Raw genomic sequence first — 9,519 nt, forward strand, 5'->3', positions numbered from 1 at the left:
GAGCCAACGCTCTTCAATATTCAAATACCACTATTACTCCCACAAGCTTTGCTCAACAATATAAATCATCTCATAAGGCATGAACAATATAAACGGAGTCACATTAATCATGGTATAAGATTCACGGGCATGCTTGACACCAACGTATAGATACTCGTCACCATGCCTATACGTCGTACTCAACAAATACACATAGCAAATAGGACACAACTCTTAATCCCTCAAGCTAAGGTTAGACCAAATACTTACCTCGATGCCACGAACACAGTTCAAGTCTCAACTATCGTTTTACCTCTTGATTTCACCACCAATTCGCTCGTATCTAGCCACAAGTTACTTAACTATATCAATAAATCCTAAATGAATCAATCCCAATGCATGAAAATAGGTTTTCTAAAGTTTTTCCCAAAAAGTCAAAAATCGCCCCAGGCCCACATGGTCAAAACCCAAGGTTCGAACCAATACCTGATTACCCATTCCCCCGCGAACCCAAATATATAATTTGTTTTGAAATCGGACCTCAAATCAAGGTCCAAATCCCCAAAATTTGAAAAACCTAGGTTCTACCTAAAAGACCCAATTTTCCCCCATGAAAACCTTTGATTTGAGTTGAAATCATAAGAAAAGATGTTAAAGATTAATAAAAATGAGTTAGAAATGACTTACAATCGATTTGGAAGAGTACTTGTCTTTGAAAAATCGTCTAAAAGTGTTTTGGTTTTGAAAGGGTTTGAAAAATGAAAGATTTTTGGCTAGGTTATGAATTTGCAAGTTGCAGATGTCGTAATTGCGACCAGGGTTCGCAATTGCGAACCCCTCAGAAAACTGACCACTTCACAATTGAGAAGATAATGTCGCATTTGCGACCCAGTTTAATTTCCGGTCATCTTCGCATTTGTGAGGGACCTTTCGCAAATGCGATATCACATTTGCGGTAGAACAGTCGCATTTGCGACCAAGGCAGCCCAGGTCGGTCATCGCATTTGCGATGCTTTCTCGCATTTGCGATCTCGCATTTGCGTGCCAAGCTTCGCAAATTCAAAGCCTACAGACCTGCAACATACTAACAATTCCTAAGTCCATATTTCACTATGTGGCCTATCCAAAACTCATCCTAGCCTTCGGGGCTCCAAAAATATCATACGGACTTGCTTGTGCAATCAAATCATGAAATAACATGTAAAACTATGAATTAAACCTCAAAACTCATTATTTTCATCAAGAACACTTAAAGTTCATAACTCTTCAACCGGAGGTCCAAATCACGTCAAATAAACTCCATTTTTCACCAAATTTCACAATTATCATTTAAATACTTTAACACATTTGTACCAGGCTTCGGAACCAAAATATGGGCCCGATACCAATGGTTTCAAACATTAATTCTTTTCTTTATTTCATAAATAATTCAGCAAAATAATTTCTTTCAAAAATTGATTTCTAAGACTTGGGACCTCGGAATTCATTTTCGACAATACGCCCAAGTTCCAAATTTTACTACGGACCTCCCAGGATCGTCGGAACATAGATCCAAGTCCGTTTGCTCAAAATGTTGACCAAAGTAAACTAAAATCAAATTTTAACTCTAAAAATTTCTATTTCTCATATTTTCACATAAAAGGCTTTTCGGATATAGTTTCGGACCACGCACGCAAATCAAGGTGATGTTAAAAGGAGGTTTTAAGGCCTCGGAACACAGGATTTGTTTCTAAAACAAGTGATGACAAGGTCATCACATCATCCACCTCTAAAACAACCGTTCGGACTCCCAGGTCGATGCCTCAACAGGCTGACCTCTCCACCGAACATGAATAGACAGGAAACTCTTCGATCTCAACTGACGAACCTACCGGTCTAGAATAGCTACCGGCTCCTCCTCATAAGACAAGTCCTTGTCCAACTGGACAGTGCTGAAATCTAACATGTGGTATGGATCACCGTGATACTTCCGAAGCATGGATACATGTAACATTGGATGCACGACTGATAAGATCGGCGGCAACGCAGGTCTGTAAGCCACTTCTCCCACTCGATCAAGAATCTCAAATGGGCTAATGAACCTAGGGCTAAGCTTGCCCTTCTTTCCAAATCTCATCACACCCTTCATAGGCGACACCCAAAGCAATACCCGCTCACCGACCATGAATGCCAAATCACAAACTTTACGGTCGCCATAACTCTTTCGCTTGGACTGAGCTGTACGAAGCCTATTGTTGATACCCAATTTTTTTCTATGTATTTTTATATACAAAATACTTTCAAAATAGCATGTACATACATATATAACCATGCCCAAGAGTTTGGTATTTTTTCCTAATTTTTAAGATTTTAAAATCAATTTATTGTCTATTTTTAGCAGTACAAAATCCAATAATTATTTCCAAGATTATCATTTTGATGAATAACTTATTTTATTCTCATATTTACACCAAAATATAATTAAGGTGATTTTTGTATATTTTTTACAAATCTATATGGTATTTTTAAGCTAAATTGCATGTAATTGCAATTATAGCCTAGTTCATCATTAGTAGCATTTTATAATTATAAAATTATTTTTAGTATTTTTAAATTAATATTTATATAGTATTTGTTGGCTAAGTATTTTTAATTTACTTTTAAAATTATTATTACCATTTTTATAAAATAAAAAGTGAAAATAGGCTATTTAACACTTAGCCCATTTCTATTTCAATTACAGCCCTTTCACCTTTCAATTTTGGTCCTCAATTTGACCCAATTCCGCCCTCAAATTAAACCAACTCAATCCCCAAATTACCCGACCCCTGACCTGATTAAAAAAAACCCACCCGACTCCCCTTTGATCCAGGCCATTGATCATTTTTGATCAACGGCCGTAATTCACCCTTTCCTTTTTAATTCCTAAACCCCCTTGACCTAATTCATTTCACCTGAGACGCCGCCTTTGAACCCCTTCGTCTCTCAAATCCTCTCGAGCCTCTCTGAAGCCCTAATCGTCTCCCATTTTATCTCACCATGTTTCCACCGGAATCCATGGCGTCTCCGGCTATGGATGGTCTGTACTCATCCTTTCTCACCATCAGACCTAAACTATTCAAGGTTTTGAAGCTCGACTTCAATGGCTCTCTTCAGATCCTTCTCAGATCTGTAGATCTATGGCTTCTCCGGCCATTACCCCGGCATGTTCAAGCAGTATGAATCTTTTTGACTCACGATCTGACTTTCCTCAAGACCTTTCTCATTTCTAGGGTTTTCTCTGAAACCTTAAGCTGTCTGAGGTTCTTTACTTGCTTATTTTCTTAGATCTATAAAATGTCTGTGTTCTATTGAACTTTTTAAAGGTTTTTCTCAAATTCTCTTTTCAAAATCGTTTAATTCCGATTTAGGGTTTTTGAAAGGTTTTCAAAAGCATCTTTCTGATTCTTTTTATTCTTTCTTTATGTGTGTTTGTCCGTATTATGCTTGTATGACTTCTTTTACTACGCATGTACTGTTCTTCTACTTCCTCTTTCTATATACACGTTACTCTTTTACTCACATGTTAATCCGTGTTGTTAATCCTTATTCTTTGCTATACGTGTTTATGGTTGAATTCTTTGATTTTGTTCACTTTATTTAGCTCTGTTTGTGTTATTGCTAAGCATATTTAACCTGCTTTTGTTTAAGCTCGTATCATCTCTTTCTTCTGAACTTGTTTAAACTCCGAGTTTTCTCAAACATGTTCTCATGACCTTGAATCAGTTCTTTCCATCATGTATGTTTGTTCTCATAAAGTCTTTGGAAGGGACTTCTAAGCCTCTTTCAATGACATGCTCTCTCACCTCTATGTCTGACTCAATTTGAAACCCTAGGATTTGGGGGTTTCTTTGGCAAGTGATATTAGGGTTCCACTTTGGGACCATATGCTTTTAGACTCACTATGAGTCTGTAACTGAACTCAATTCCCTTTTGTTTGTGACTCTAAGGCTTTCAATGTTAGACACTTTTTCTGAGTAACCTGACAATTCCTTTCGTTTGATTGGTATGCTTTATATATGTGAAATTTCTCTTTCAAAAGGTTTTTACCAACTAATTGATTGATTTCGAATTCCTTTTAATAAGTCCTGACTGATAGTTACTGATTCCCTTTAATTGAACCCTCTTTACCTATTCCTGACTTGGTTCATTCGAACTAAGCCTGTAATGTTGATTTTACTAGTTGTCTGATTGATTCCCTTTCCTTTTTCTTTACAAACCAAGTACCAATGGACTTTTGCCTTAAATAAACTCTATGTATTTACCCTTTTTATGCAACTGTGAAAAGATTTTAATCAAATTTCTTTCCTCAATTGTATTCTACCCGATTGAAATCAAATCCTTTAACTGAAGGAAGATCATATGAGACTGATTTCAAAGTTATTTCCTTACCTTTCTTACTCGTTTTCTGCACTATAAAAGGGACTACCCTTCTGCACTTTTGACACCACTTCGAGTTCAAGACACGACACTTTCACACTACGAATCTTTAAACTTTCAATTTAATACTTACAATACTGCTTTGAATTCAATACTTCTTTCAATACTCTGCTTTGCTTGAGATCTTTTGGAACTGCTTTGCTTACAACTTGGCTCTTTCAAGACTACTGTTTTTACTTGTTTTCCCCGAAACTGGTATGTTCTGGTTTAATTTTCTGCCTCACCCCTATGTGTTTACTTCATAGCTTCAGCATTCTTGTCTACTTTACTATTGTTGTTCAGTGATTAAACTACGTATGTCCTTTCTTTGCATCTGTTTCTATTGTGAATCCCTACCCCTTATTCCCTTCTATGTGTTTGAGTTAAGGTTCTTGGCCTGGCAGTATCTAAATTACTGCCTAGGTCATAACCTGATCCACAATGGATCCTAACTCCTAAGATTTGGCCAACAGGCTGGTCAGGGATGTGCCAGCATTCCCAATTGTTGGGCATGACCATCAGCCTGCCATGGCTTTCCCTGATCCCCCTCCCCCTATGCACTTACACTTACTCTTAGACTCTTAAGTTCTGCCCCCCTCTTATGAGCCTTGCTTTAGGACCTTGAGTTCCTTCTGAATTTGGACATATGAGGGTTGGCCCTTCCACGCTGCACTATGATCTTAATTCTGCAATGTGTTTGGGGTGTAAGCATTGCCCGGAGCCCCTTTGAGACTCTTAGGAACTTTGACACATCCCAAGTATGATAAAGGCTTTTGGAAATCCGATCTTGGAAGTTGGTTTATCTCATATTGTTGGACTTTGAGTCTGAATTAGGCTGTTCGGTTGTAGCTAGACCTTCTGATGTAATTTTTTACCTTTTTTTCTGAGTCATTCGGGTCTGTAATAATTTGTAATAACTATTGGGGATGTCTAGTGGAAAGGGATGGGATGAATGTATGCAAAGGGGTAGATAACTTGCCTATAGGATTTTCTGATTCATGCATTCACATAAACAACATGCCTATAAGTTACTTATAAATTTCTGCATCTTAGAAATTATGCCTATAAGTTCTGCATTTCTGTATATAGAAATCTTGTATCTAGGTTTCTGCATTTATGCATATAGAAATTTTGTCTCTAAGTTCTGCATTTCTGCTTATAGAAATCATGATCCTAGGTTTTCTGCACTTCTCCATATACATGTCATTAGGTAAACAATCAGTTTAATAATAATCAACTTCATTCTAGATATCATGCTTATAGGACTCTTGCATTTTTGCAATCGTTTAAAAAACAATAACGCTTAGAAATCATGCCTATATGAGTAATCAATTGAATCAGTTTCGCTATTCCATCTCTGAGTTTAAAATCAGTAGTAATATCATTTACAATCTGCAGAACTCTTGTTTATAAAACCAGTAATCCTTTCTTTAAAACCAGTATTGTTAGATGTTATGCCTATAGGTCTCACCTAGGCAAACCATTAGGTGATTAATTAACTGTGTCAGTTTTGATAAACTACAATCAGACAAGGCTAATTCGGACTCCTCATCTGAGAAATATGTGATAAATCAGCCTGTCCTAACGCTTTAATTCAGACCATAACCAGTATTTGAAGTCATGCTATATATTTGCTCCTCTGAGTGAGGAGGCTTGTTTGAGCCTTAACTGCTATTTGTTTTTCCCCTAATTGCTTATGTGTTTTGTTTGTCGCCTAGACTTTTTATCCTTTTAAAACTCTGAAAAGCCCCAACTCCCTCCCCTTTAGGATTAGTAGTCTCAAATGCCTCCGGGACTGATAGGATTGGGATGGGTAATAGCATGCAATAAGAAACGATACTATTCCACGCTTTAATACCTTAACGGGGTGGGAAGGGTAGATATGGATATGATGACCGGTGCGCTAATACCACGTGTAGCTCCTCTTTTGAGGAGTGATTACCGGGTATTGCATTAATGTGATCCATATTATTTGTAAACCTAGGACCCCATTTCCTTTATTTGTTTATTTTATTCTCAAACTATTTCTTTAAAATTTCTACTTTCTTTACTTTCGTCAAGCTCTCAACTTGCTCGCAATATTATGTGAAAACCCCCCTCTACTTGAGACTTCTATTTGCTTACTTGTTATTCAAAGTCACAATTGTAACATGGCCAGGAACCACACTAGTGGATCTTGGGGGGTGCCTAACACCTTCCCCTCGAGATAATTTCTAGCCCTTACCCGAACTCTGGTTTTCCAACTCGAACTCTTCTTTAGTGTCCTAATGTACTTTAATCATTAGGTGGCGACTCTTCAACCCAAAAAACCCAATTCCCAAGAGGGAACGAGTTGTCCTCCCAAATGTCATGAACCCAATTTCGCATTAGAAAAAGGGGGCATGACACCTATCCTGAATAATCCTGACCTTGTCCAAGGCATCCTGTACTAGATCCGTACCCAACAACTAAGCCTTTCCCGGCTCAAACCATCCAACCGGCGACCGACACCGCCTACCATATAAAGCCTCATAAAGAGCCATCTAGATACTTGACTGGTAGTTGTTGTTATAGGCAAACTCTGCTAAAGGCAAAAACTGATCCCACGAGCCTCCAAAGCCAATGGCACAAGCTAAGAGCATATCCTCCAAAATCTGAATAGTCCGCTCGCACTGCCCGTCCATCTGAGGATGAAACGTTGTGCTCAACCCAACCCGTGTGCACAACTCCCGCTGAACTGCTCTCCTGAAATGTAAGGTAAACTGCGTACCTCGGTCCGAAATGATAGACACGGGCACACCATGAAGAAGAACAATCTCTCGGATATAGATCTCAGTTAACCTCTTGGAAGGATATGAGACTGCTACCGGAATAAAATGTGCTGACTTGGTCAGCCTATCAACAATGACCCACACGACATCGAACTTCCTCTGAGTTTGTGGGAGTCCAACAACGAAGTCCATAGTGATACGCTCCCACTTCCACTCAGGAATCTCAATCTTCTGGAACAAACCACCAGGCCTCTGATGCTCGTACTTAACCTGCTGACAATTCAAACACCGAGCCACATACGTAATAATGTCCTTCTTCATTCCCATCCACCAATAATGTTGTCGCAAATCCTGATACATCTTAGCGGCGCCCGGGTGAATAGAGTACCGGGAACTATGGGCCTCCTCTAAAATCAATTCTCGGAGCCCATCCATATTAGGAACACAAACTCGACTCTACAGCCTCAAAACTCTATCATCTCCTAATGTAACCTGTTTGGCACCTCCGTGTTGCATCGTGTCCCTAAGGACACACAAATGAGGATCATTATACTGCCAATCTCGGATACGCTCTGATAAAGAAGAGCGAGAAATTGTGCAAGTTAACACACGCCTGGGCTCAGAAACATCCAACCTTATGAACTGATTGGCCAAAGTCTAAACATCCAAAGCAAGCGGTCTCTCACCGACCGGAATATACACAAAACTGCCCATGCTGGCAGACTTCCTACTCAAAGCATCGGCCACCACATTAGCCTTTCCCGGATGATATAAGATGGTGATATCATAGTCCTTTAATAGCTCCAACCACCTTCTCTACCTCAAATTTAGCTCTTTCTGCTTGAACAAGTACTGCAGACTTTTGTGATTCGTGAACACCTCACATGACATGCCATATAGATAATGTCTCTAAATCTTCAACGCATGAACAATGGCTGCTAACTCCAAATCATGAACTGTATAATTCCTCTCATGAATCTTCAACTGATGCGAAGCATATGCAATAACCTTGCCATCCTGTATCAACACCGCACCAAGCCCAATACGAGATGCATCACAATAAACTGTATATGGCCCTGAACATGTGGGCAAAACCAATACTGGCACCGTAGTCAAACCTGTCTTGAGCTTCTGAAAGCTCGCCTCACACTCGTCCAACCACCTGAACCGGGCACCCTTCTGGGTCAACCTAGTCATCAGAGTTGCGATAGATGAAAACCCTTCCACAAACCGACAATAATAGCTTGCCAAACCCAAGAAACTCCAGATCTCTGTAGTTGATGCTGGTCTAGGCCAGTTCTTGACTGCCTTAATCTCCTTCGGATCTGCCTGAATACCCTTTGCTGATACAACATGACCCAAGAATGCAACTGAACTCAACCAGAATTCGCACTTCAAAAACTTCGCATACAACTGATTGTCTCTCAAAGTCTGAAGAAGCACTCTAAGATGCTACTCGTGCTCCTCCCGGATGCGGGAATAGATCAGAATATCATCAATGAAGACTATCACGAATGAATCCAAGTAAGGCCTCAACACTCGATCATCAAATCCATAAAAGTTGTTGGGGCATTTGTCAACCCAAATGACATCACCAAGAACTCATAATGCCCGTACCGAGTGCGAAAAGCTGTCTTAGGGACATCGGATGCCCTAATCCTCAACTGATGGTAGCTAGATATCAAGTCAATCTTCGAAAATACCTTGGCACCCTGAAGCTGATCAAACGAATCATCACTCATCGACAATGGATACTTATTCTTGATTGTAACCTTGTTCAACTGTCGGTAATTTATACACATTCTCATCGACCCGTCCTTCTTCTTAACAAACAACACTGGCGTACCCTAACGTGAGACACTAGGTATAATGAAGCCTTTTTCGAGCAAGTCTTGCAACTGCTCCTTCAACTCAAGAGGGGCCATACGATACGGCGGGATGGAAATGGGCTGAGTGTCCGGAGCCAAATCAATACAGAAGTCAATATCCTTGTCGGGTGGCATACCCGACAGGTCTAAAGGAAATACCTCAGGAAACTCACGAACAAAAGGCACAGAATCAATAGAAGGAACCTCGGCACTAGAATCACGAACGTATGCGAAATAAGCCAAACACCCCTTCTCGACCATATCCCGAGCCTTCATATATGAAATAACACTATGGGTAGAATGACCAGGAGTCCCTCTCCACTCTAAATGAGGTAAGCTCGGCAAGGCTAAGGTCATAATCATGGCATAACATTCCGAGATAGCGTGGTAAGGTGATAACTAGTCCATCATCAATATGACATCAAAATCAACCATGTCCAAAAGTAACAAATCTACATGAGTCTCAAAACCCCCCGATCACAACT

This window comes from Nicotiana tabacum, chromosome 8, assembly GCF_000715075.1.
Source record: "Nicotiana tabacum cultivar K326 chromosome 8, ASM71507v2, whole genome shotgun sequence".
NCBI lineage: Eukaryota > Viridiplantae > Streptophyta > Magnoliopsida > Solanales > Solanaceae > Nicotiana > Nicotiana tabacum.